The 10182-nt window shown below is 37.5% G+C and overlaps 1 protein-coding gene across 1 annotated transcript in view; it reads left to right on the top strand.

Annotated features, from left to right (window-relative positions):
• Positions 1–109, top strand: part of RAD21 (RAD21 cohesin complex component) — a 28283-nt gene extending 28174 nt beyond the window's left edge. The window contains exon 15 of the mRNA XM_082433471.1: positions 31–109. The gene's annotated coding sequence lies outside the window, so the exon portion shown is untranslated. The remainder of the gene's footprint in view (positions 1–30) is intronic.
• Positions 110–10182: the final 10073 nt, after the last annotated feature.

Raw genomic sequence — 10182 nt, 5'->3', positions numbered from 1 at the left:
TGTTTTAGTCTGGTTTTTGTTGCTTATCAGGTTTAATATTGTTCTTGAAAATAGTTGATGCTATGTTATGTATAACTTTTCTAATAAAAGTTGTGTTATAAGCTGTAAATTTTGGAGTATTGGTATTCAGTTGGTGGGACTCCCCAAGAAAACATTGCTTCATCTTTTTTGCCTTATCTTGAATAATTATCCATACAAATAGTAAGTGAACTTTTCAAGAGGTCTTAGAGTAAAAAATAAATCTTTACAATGTATTAAGATTCAAATGAGCCCAGTAAATGGCTGGTGCTGAGGAATCTTTGGGGCACAGATACAGCCCCATAGTAACTGCTAAGTACTATGACATGCCTATGGGTTCTTGGGGCCCTAAACAATTGTAGCCCATGAGCAATGTCCTGCAGATTTTCTGGGTCCATCTGAGAAGCCTACTTTAGCCAGGGCTTTCGGTAGGTAACTTTTGGAATGTATCCACCTTTGCATTCAAGCATCTGACTTGTCCTGCCACCAGCTGTGAGCTTTAAGACATTGAAGACTTTATGGTTTAAGTAAGCCCTGCTCTATATTCCGCATACATAATTTAATACTGTTTATAATAGAAAAACCAATGTTTACTAAACACCAATTAGCCTCAAACCCGAAGATGCTTTAATATGGGGCTCACCACCTGTGGTAAAGATAGCCTAGTAAAGAATTAACAGTCTAATATGAAAGTAATGGGAGCCTAGAATACAGCATGCCAAAGTACCTGCAGGTAGTGCAATGAGAAAAAGCTTTTGCTGAGATTTGAAAGATAACTCAGTGTGGTAATGGTTTTATTTCAGGTATAGCAGAACCATGAGTATTCAACTTGGGACTGAAAAGCCTAGGTAGAGATGTGAGAGTGGAATCCTGCCCCTTGACTTCCTTCCTCAACTTAGAGCTAACAAAAGGGTGCAGTAGGGCTTTCCTGGTGGCACGGTGGTTCACCTGCCGATGCAGGGGACACAGGTTCAAGCCCTGCTCCAGGAAGATCCCGCATGCCGCAGAGCTACTAATCCCGTGTGCCACAACTACTAAACCTGTGCTCTAGAGCCCACGTGCCACAACTACTGAAGCCCGCGTGCCTAGAGCCCATGCTTCGCAACAAGAGAAACCACCGCAATGAGAAGCACACACACCACAACGAAGAGTAGCCCCCGCTCGCCGCAACTAGACAAAGCCCGCGTGCAGCAACGAAGACCCAACACAGCCGAAAATAAATTAATTATTTAATTTTAAAAAGTGGGGGGGGCAGTGCAGTAGAGCAATGGGCCAGGGGTGTAGAAACTCAGCTTCAAAATCTTAATTTGATTATGGAGCCTAAAGCTCAAGAAGCTTTATTCTCTATCTGGGCCAGATCGTATACAGCAGAGGTTCTCAACCTTGCTGCCCTTTGTGGTCACCTGAGGAGCTTTAAAAAATACTGGATGTCTGGGTCCTATTTCCTGCAGAATGTTTTTCTGGATTGCTGATGCCCACTGAATACAAAATAACTGAATGGATGGAAGGAAAGTAATAGATCTCCCACAACAATCTTCGAGTAAACATTAGTGCTCCTGCAAGGCATATCTTATTTACTGTGTGGTTTGGAGTAATGCCTGACATGCTGCCACCAGTCCCAGAATTTGAGAAAAATCAGTCAAGTGAAAAGTATACTGGTATTTACAGTTAAATAGCCCAGGGTTGCCTTGAGACTCCATTTACTCAACTATCAATCTGGGTGGTTGGTACAGAACTTGCAGAGTGTTTGTGAAGGGTCCCTAAAAGTGGGCACTCAATAAATGCTGGCTATTGTAAAAATGTTTAAAGCAAGGGATTCATATTAGAAAATGGAGTTTTCAGGATATGAATCTGATAGAGTGGGATGCAAAATAGGATTATGAGGAGACTAAAGGTCTTTGTAAACACTAGGGAATCTGAGTAAGATGCCAGAAGGAACCTAGAAGATGGTCTCTCTCTGAACATTCCCTCCCTTGCAGCACATTACCTTCCTTCTGCCTTCAGTGCCCTATGAGATGAGCAATCCTGGCTGCAAAGATGGTGACATAGGAGGCTCCTGAACTCCCCTCCTCCCATGGACATACCAAATGTACAGCTGCACATGGAGCAATTTTCTTGGAAAGAAATCCATAAACCCTAAGCGACTCCTATACATTGGGTGAAACCAGAACATACCCACGTCTAAGTGGGTAGGAAAGGCTGAGACATGCTTGACATAAACCTCACCCCCGGCACAGCAATATATAATCAGGAGAGAATTCCGACTTCCAACTTCTCCCTGAAGAGTGGAGGACTTGGACCCCACATTCACCACAACTTTTAAGACCCCACCCAAGGGACAGGCCCCCAAAATACCTAATTCTAAAAGCCAGTGGGGCTTGCATCCGGGAGACCCACAAGACTAGCAAACATTTGTAACAGGTGTGCGAGCACTCGCCACAGCTATCCTCCCAGGGTTCAATGCAAAGGGAGCAAAGACAGGCTCTTATTTGTGTACTTTAAAAGCTGATTCCTAAGGGTCAGGTTTCTAACTGAGCACACTTACAGGGGCTGACTGCAGTCCTCCTCTGACTAGGGAAACCAGCAGACACTCCCCTGCTCTCTCCCTCTAGCTGGCTTCAAGTCACCAGTATATCCCTGAAAGGAGCTTTTACAAGTGTCTTAATGCCCCAGCTTTTACGGCTGCTGCCTGAGGGAAAGACCCCTGGATCACCTGACTCTGATAGCCAACAGGGTTCACAAGTTGACATTCACAAGTCCCACAGGACTGCAGCAAACAACAAAGGAGTTCTTAGACTCAGGAGCACGTGCATGTGCGCACACACACACACACACACACCCCCGCAACTGCCATAGACCCAGGCCCAAATCAGAGGGAGCAGGCAAAACGCCCACCTGGAAGGTCTAAATACAAACCACCAGCTGCTGCCTAAAGGTCCAGCTTCCAACCAGCCTGTATCTATGTGTTGGTCGCAGTCCTCCCCTTTGGGACACTGTCATATCTGGGTACACCTTCAACTACTGAGAGCCAATAAGAACAAAGAAAGCAGATTGGACCATCACAAAGGCTTGAGAGACAACTAGGAGCATGGGCCAGGCTTACTGATGAGGTTCATCTCTTAACACAAGAACACTTTGTCAAGACTGGGAGAGGTGACTGTTTTGTCCAAGCACAGAAACCAACACAGTCAAAGAAAATGAAGAAACAGAGAAATATGTTACAAACAAAAGAACAAGACAAATATCCAGAAACAGATCTTAATGAAACAGATATAAGTGATTACCCAATAGACATTTCAAAATAATATATAGATGTTCACTGAAGTCAGGAAAACATTGCATGAACAAAGTGAGAATTTCCATAAAGAGAAAAAATATTTTAAAGTACCAAATAGAAATCACAGAGTGTAAGAATACAATAACTATACTGAAAAATTCAATAGAGGGGTTCAACAGCAGACTAGTCAAGCAGAAGGAAGAATCAGCAAACTCAAATCCAGGGAGTAGAATTCATCTGGGGTGGGGCTGGGGAACAGAAAGAGAAAGAGAGACAATAGTGTAAGGGACTTATGGGAAGTCATTAAGAGGATCAATATACACATTATAGGGGTCCCAAAAAAAGAAGAGAGAGAGAAAGAGGCAGAAAGCTTGTTCAAAGAAGTCATGGCTGAAAACTTCCCTAACCTGGTCCCACTGGACTGTATATATTTGAATACTTTAAAAGCTGCTGCCTGAGTTTCTGGCTTCCAGTCAGCCTAAATCCAGATGCTGACTGAGATTCTCCTCTTTGGGACACTTACAGGTCTTGGCACACTCTCAACTACTGGGAGCCACTAAAAATAAATATTGGACAATCACAAAAGTTTGAAAGACAACAAAGAGCTAGACAGGGTTAAACGATAAGGTTCCTGTCCTACATGAGGCCACTCCTTCAAGACTAGGAGAAGTGACTCTTACCTAACGCACAGAAACCAACACAGAAAGTCAAGGAAAATGAAGAAAAAGAGAACTATGTTCCAAATGAAAGAACAAGATAAAATCTCAGGAAAAAGTCCTTAATGAGATGAAAATAAGTGATTTATCTGATAAAGAGTTTAAAGTAATGGTCATAAAGGTGCTCACTGAACTTGGGAGAAGAATGGATGAACCCAGTGAGAACTTCAAAAAAAGACAGAAAATGCTGTATAAGAAAGTACCAAACATAAGTCATATTAATGAAGAATACAATAACTGAACTGGAAAAAATGTACTAGAGAGGTTTAACAGCAGACTATATGAAGCACAAAAACTCACCCCATCAGAGCAGGAAAAAAAAAAGAGAAAAAAAAAATGAAGATAGTTTAAGGGACTTATGGGACAACATCAAGCAGACCAACGTTTGTATTATAGAGGTCTCAGAAGGGAAGAGAAAGAAAAAGTGGCAGAAAATGTATTTGGAGAAGTAATGGCTGAAAAATTTCCTAACCTACTAGTGAAGGTTAAAAGACAAAAGTTTTAGTAAAAAACAATTATAACTACAATAATTAAGGGATACAAAAGATAAAAAGATGTAAAAGGTGACATCAAAAATATAAAATTTGGAGGTGGGGGAGAGAATAAAAATGTAGACCTTTAGAATGCACTCAAACTTGTTATCAAATTAAAATAGACTGCTGTAGATATAAGGTGTTATATGCAAGGCTCATGGTAACCACAAAGCAAAAGTCTATAGCAGATACACAAAAGATAAAGAGAAAGGAATTGAAGCATACTATTAAAGAAAGTCAAACCACAAAGGAAGAGAACAAGAGAAAAAGAAACGAACAGAGGAACTACAAAACAGCCAGAAAACAATTACCACACAATAAACACACACATATCAATCATTTCTTCAAATGTAAATGGACTAAATTCTCCAGTAAAAAGAAATAGGTCTCTCTTTTTTTTTTTAATCCATTCAGCCACCCTATCTCTATAGTGCCTATAGGAGACTCCAGATATAAGGACACACACAGACTAAAAGTAAAGGGACGGGAAAAGATATTCCATGCAAATGGAAACCAGAAGAAAGCTGAGATAGCTATACTTTATATCAGACAAAATAGACTTTAAAATAAACACTTCATTAAGAGACAAAAAGGACATTACATAATGATAGAGGTCAATCCAACAAGAAGACAAAACATTTGTAAATATTTATGCACCCAAGATAGGAGTACCTAAATATATAAGACAAATTAATTGAACTAAAAGGAGAAATAGACAGCAAAACAATAAAGGTAGGGACTTTAATACCCCACTTGCATAAATAAATGGAAAGATATTTCACACTCGTGGATTGGAATAATTAATACTGTTAAAATGTCCATACTACCCAAAGCAATCTACAGATTCAATGCAATCCCTATCAAAATTCTGCTGTTTTTTTTTTTTTAACAGAAATAGAACAAACAATGCTAAAATTTGCATGGAACCATGAAAACCCTGAACAGCCAAAGCAATCTTGATAAAGAATAAAGCTGGAGGCATCACACGCCGTGATTTCAAACTATATAACAAAGCTATAGTAATCAAAGCAGTATGGTACTGTCATAGCAACAGACACATAGATCAATGGAACAGGATAGAGAGCCCAAAATTAAACCCATGCATATATGGCCAATTAACTTATGACAAAGGAGCCAAGAATATACAATTGGGACAGGACAGTGTCTTCAAAAATGGTATTGGGAAAACTGGACAACCACATGCAAAAGAATGAAGCTGGAAATTACATGATAATTAACTATAAATCAGTTAAAGTTTGAGTGTAAGACCTGAAACCATAAAACTCCTGGAAGAAAACATAGGTGATAAGCTCCTTGACATCAGTCTTGGCTAAGATTTTTTAGATCTGACCTTAAAAGCAAAGGCAACAAGTAATACTAACAAGGAGGACTACATCAAATCAAAAGCCTTCTGCACAGCAAAGGAAACCATCAACAAAATGAAAAGAAAACAAAAAGAATGGGAGAAAATATTTGCAAATTATATATCTGATAAGGGATTAATATCTGAAACATGAAGAAATCATACAACTGAATATCAAAACAAACAATCTAATTTAAAAATGGGCAAAGTGTCTGAATAAACATTTTTCCAAAAAAGAAATACAGATGGCCAACAGGTGCATGAAAAGATGCTCATCATCACTAATGATCAGGGAAATGAAAATCAAAACCACAATGAGGTACCACCTCACACCTGTCAGAATGGCTATTATCAAAAAGACAAGAAATAACAAATGTTGGCAAAGATGTGGAGAAAAGGGAATACTTTGTACACTGTTAGTGAGAATGTGAATTGGTGCAGCCACTATGAAAAACAGTATGGAGGTTCCTAAGAAGATTAAAAATAGAGTTTCCATATGATCCAACAAGTCTGCCTCTGGGTATTTATTTATGTGAAGAAATCGAAAACATTAACTCAAGAAGATACACACATGTCCAAATTCATTGCAGCATTATTTACAATAGCCAACATATGGAAACAACCTAAGTGTCTATGATGGATGAATAAAGAAGATATGGTGTGTATGTGTATATTTTATACACAAACACACACAATGGAATATTATTCTGCCATAAAAAAAGAAATGACATGAAATCTCGCCATTTGCGAAAACATGGATGGAACTCGAGGACATTATGCTAAATGAAATAAGTCAGAGAAAATCAAATACCATGTGACATCACTTATATGTGGAATCTAAACAGATAAGCAAACAAAAACTCCCAAAGTCACAGATATAGGGAACAGATTAGTGGTTGCCAGGGGTAGGTGGGGGGGGGGAGGGGTTGGTAAAATGGGTGAAGGAGGTCAAAATGTACAAACTTTGAGTTATAAAATAAATAAGTCGTGGGGATGTATTTATTTTATTTATAAAATACGTAAGTCACGGTGACTATAGTTGTTAATACTGTATCGCATAATTGAAAGTTGCTAAGAGAGTATATCTTAAAAGTTCTCATCACAAGAAAAAAATTTGTAACTGCGTATGGTGATGGATGTTAACTTGTGGTGATCATTTTGCAATATATACAAATATCAAATCATTATGTTGTACACCTGAAACTAATACAATGATATATGTCAATTATACCTCAATTTAAAATAAGGAAATAATAGCTGAGAACTTTCCAAACCTGGGGAGAGAATTATACATCCAAGTTCACAAAGCTAATATAACCCTATTATCTCAGTGCAAATAAAACCTTATCCAAGACACATTATAACGAACCTGTCAAAAATCAAAAATAAAGAGATAATCCTAACAGCAGCCAAGGAAAAAAAGATAGTAACCTATAAAGAAAGTCCCATTAGGCCTGCTCTCAGCAGATTTCTCAGCTAAAACTCTAGGTCAGGAGAGAAGCAATGATATATTCAAAGTGTTGAAAGAAAAAAATTGCCAGCCCAAAATATTCCATCCAGGAAAGCTATCCTTCAGATATGAAGGAGACATAAAGATTTTCCTAGAGCAGAAAAAAAAAATCTGAAGGAGTTCATCACCACTAGACCTGCTTTGCAAGACATGCTAAAAGGGGTTTTTCAAGCTGAAATTTAAAGATGCCAATTAGTAACATGAAAGCATACAAAAGTATACAGCATATGGGTAAAAGTAAATATTCAGTCAAACTTAAAAAACTAATTCTGTAGTAGGATGGTGTGTTCACCACTTAACTACAGTATAAACATCAAAAGAAAAGAGTATTAAAAATAATTATAGCTACTATAATTTGTTAATGAATACACAATATAAAAAGTAAATAATGCATCAAAAACTCAAAAGAGGGAAAGTAAAAGGGTGAAGCTCTTGTAGAAAACTGAAGTTGCTATCAGCTTAAAATAGACTGTTTTATCTATCAGATGTCTTATGTAAGCATCATAATAACCACAAGGCAAAAACCTATAGTAAAAGCACAAAAGATAAAGGGGAAACAGAATATACTATCATAAAAAATCACCAATTTACAAAGGTAGCCAGAAACAGAGGTTAAAAATAAACAATGGAAATATAAAACAAACAGAGAACTATTAATAAGATTGCATTAGTTAAGTCCTTACATATCAGTAATAACTCTAAATATGTGTGGGTTGAATTCACCAATGAAAAGACCCAGAATGGCTGGATGGATTAAAATCAAGACCCAACTATATTCTGCCTACAAGAGACTCACTTCAGGTTTAAGGACACACATAGGCTCAGAGTGAAGTGATGGAAAAATATATTCCTTGCCAGTGGAAACAAAAAGTATGTGGAGGTAGCTACACTTGTATCAAACACAGTAGACTTTAAGCCAAAAACATTAATAAGACACAAAGAAGGGCAATATGTAAGGATAAAGGGGCTTGATTCATCAAGAAGATATAACAATCATAAATACACATATACCCAACATCAAAGCACCCAAATATATATATTGCTATATAGCAAATATAAACATCTCTGAAGGGAGAAAGAGACAGTAATAGTAGGGAGCTTTAGTAACCCACATTCAACATTGGATAGATAATCTAGACCAAAATTCAAAAATGAAACATTAGACTTAAGCTATACATTAGACCAGATGGACTGAGACATTTACAGAGCATTCCATCCAAAAGCAGCAGAATACACATTCTTCTCAAATACACATGGAACATTCTTCAAGGATAGCTATATATTAGGCCATTAAGTCAATAAATATAAGAAGACTGAAATCATATCAATCATCTTTTCTGACCACAGTGGTATGAAACTAGAAATCCATTACAAGAGGAAAACTACAATATGCACAAATACATGGAGATAAAACAAAATGCTCCTAGGCGATCAATGGGTTGAAAAAGAAATTGAAAGAGAAATCAAAAATATCTTGGGGCAAATAAAAATTGGAAATACAACATACCATAACTTATGGGATGCAGCAGAAGCAGTTATAAGAGGGAAGTTTATAGCAGTAAACATTTACATAAAGAAAAAAGAAAGGGCTTCCCTGGTGGCGCAGTGGTTGAGAATCCGCCTGCCAATGCAGGGGACACGGGTTCAATCCCTGGCCCGGGAAGATCTCACAAGCTGTGGAGCAACTAAGCCTGTGCGCCACAACTACTGAGCCCACGTGCCACAACTACTGAAGCCCAGGTGCCTAGAGCCCATGCTCTGCACCAAGAGAAGCCACGACAATGCGAAGCCCACACACCGCAACAAAGAGTAGCCCCCACTCGCTGCAACTAGAGAAAGCCCGCGCACAGCAACGAAAACCCAACACAGCCAAAAATAAAAACAAACAAATTAATTAATTAAAAAAAGAAAAAAGAAAGATCTCAAATAGCCAACCTAACTTTACATGTTAAGGAACTATAAAAAAGAAAAACCTAAATCTAAGGTTAGTAGAAGGAAGGAAATAACAAATTCAAGTGGAAATCAATGAAATAGAGACTAAAAAAGACATTAGGAAAAAAATCAATGAACCTAAGAGCTGTTTTTTTGAAAAGATAAATAAAATAGACAAACCTTTAGGTAGGCTAACTCATAAAGAAGAACTTATTAGAAATAATATAAATAATATTAGAAATGAAAGGGGAGATATTACAATTGATAACACAGAAATACAAAGTATTATAAGAGAATATTATGAATAATAAACACATGCCAACTTAGAATAGTGGATAAATTTCTACAACCTAACAAGACTGAATTATGAATAAATAGAAAATCTGAACAGAAAAATCAGGAGTGGTAAGATTGAGTCAGTAATCAAAAACCATCCAATAACAAAAAAATCCCAGGAGCAAATGGATTCACTGGTGAATTCCACCAAACATCTGAAGAGGAATTAAAACCAATCTTTCTCAACCTTTCCAAAAAATAGAAGAGGAGGGAACACATGCAAATTCATCTTACCAGGCCAGCATTACCCTGATACCAAAAAACAGACAAGGATACTACAAGAAAACTATAGACCAATAACCCTGAGGAACATAAACACAAAAATCCTCAATAAAATATTAGCAAACTGATTATAACAGCATATTAAAAGGATCATATGCCATAATCAAGTGAGATTTATTCCAGGGACGTAAGGATGGATCCACATCTGCAAATCAATGAATGTGATACACTTCATTAACAAAAGGATAAAAATCAATAGATGCAGAGAAAACATT

This window comes from Balaenoptera physalus, assembly GCF_965194825.1.
Source record: "Balaenoptera physalus genome assembly, chromosome: 17".
Lineage (NCBI taxonomy): Eukaryota > Metazoa > Chordata > Mammalia > Artiodactyla > Balaenopteridae > Balaenoptera > Balaenoptera physalus.
This window is presented reverse-complemented; position numbering and strand designations above follow the sequence as displayed.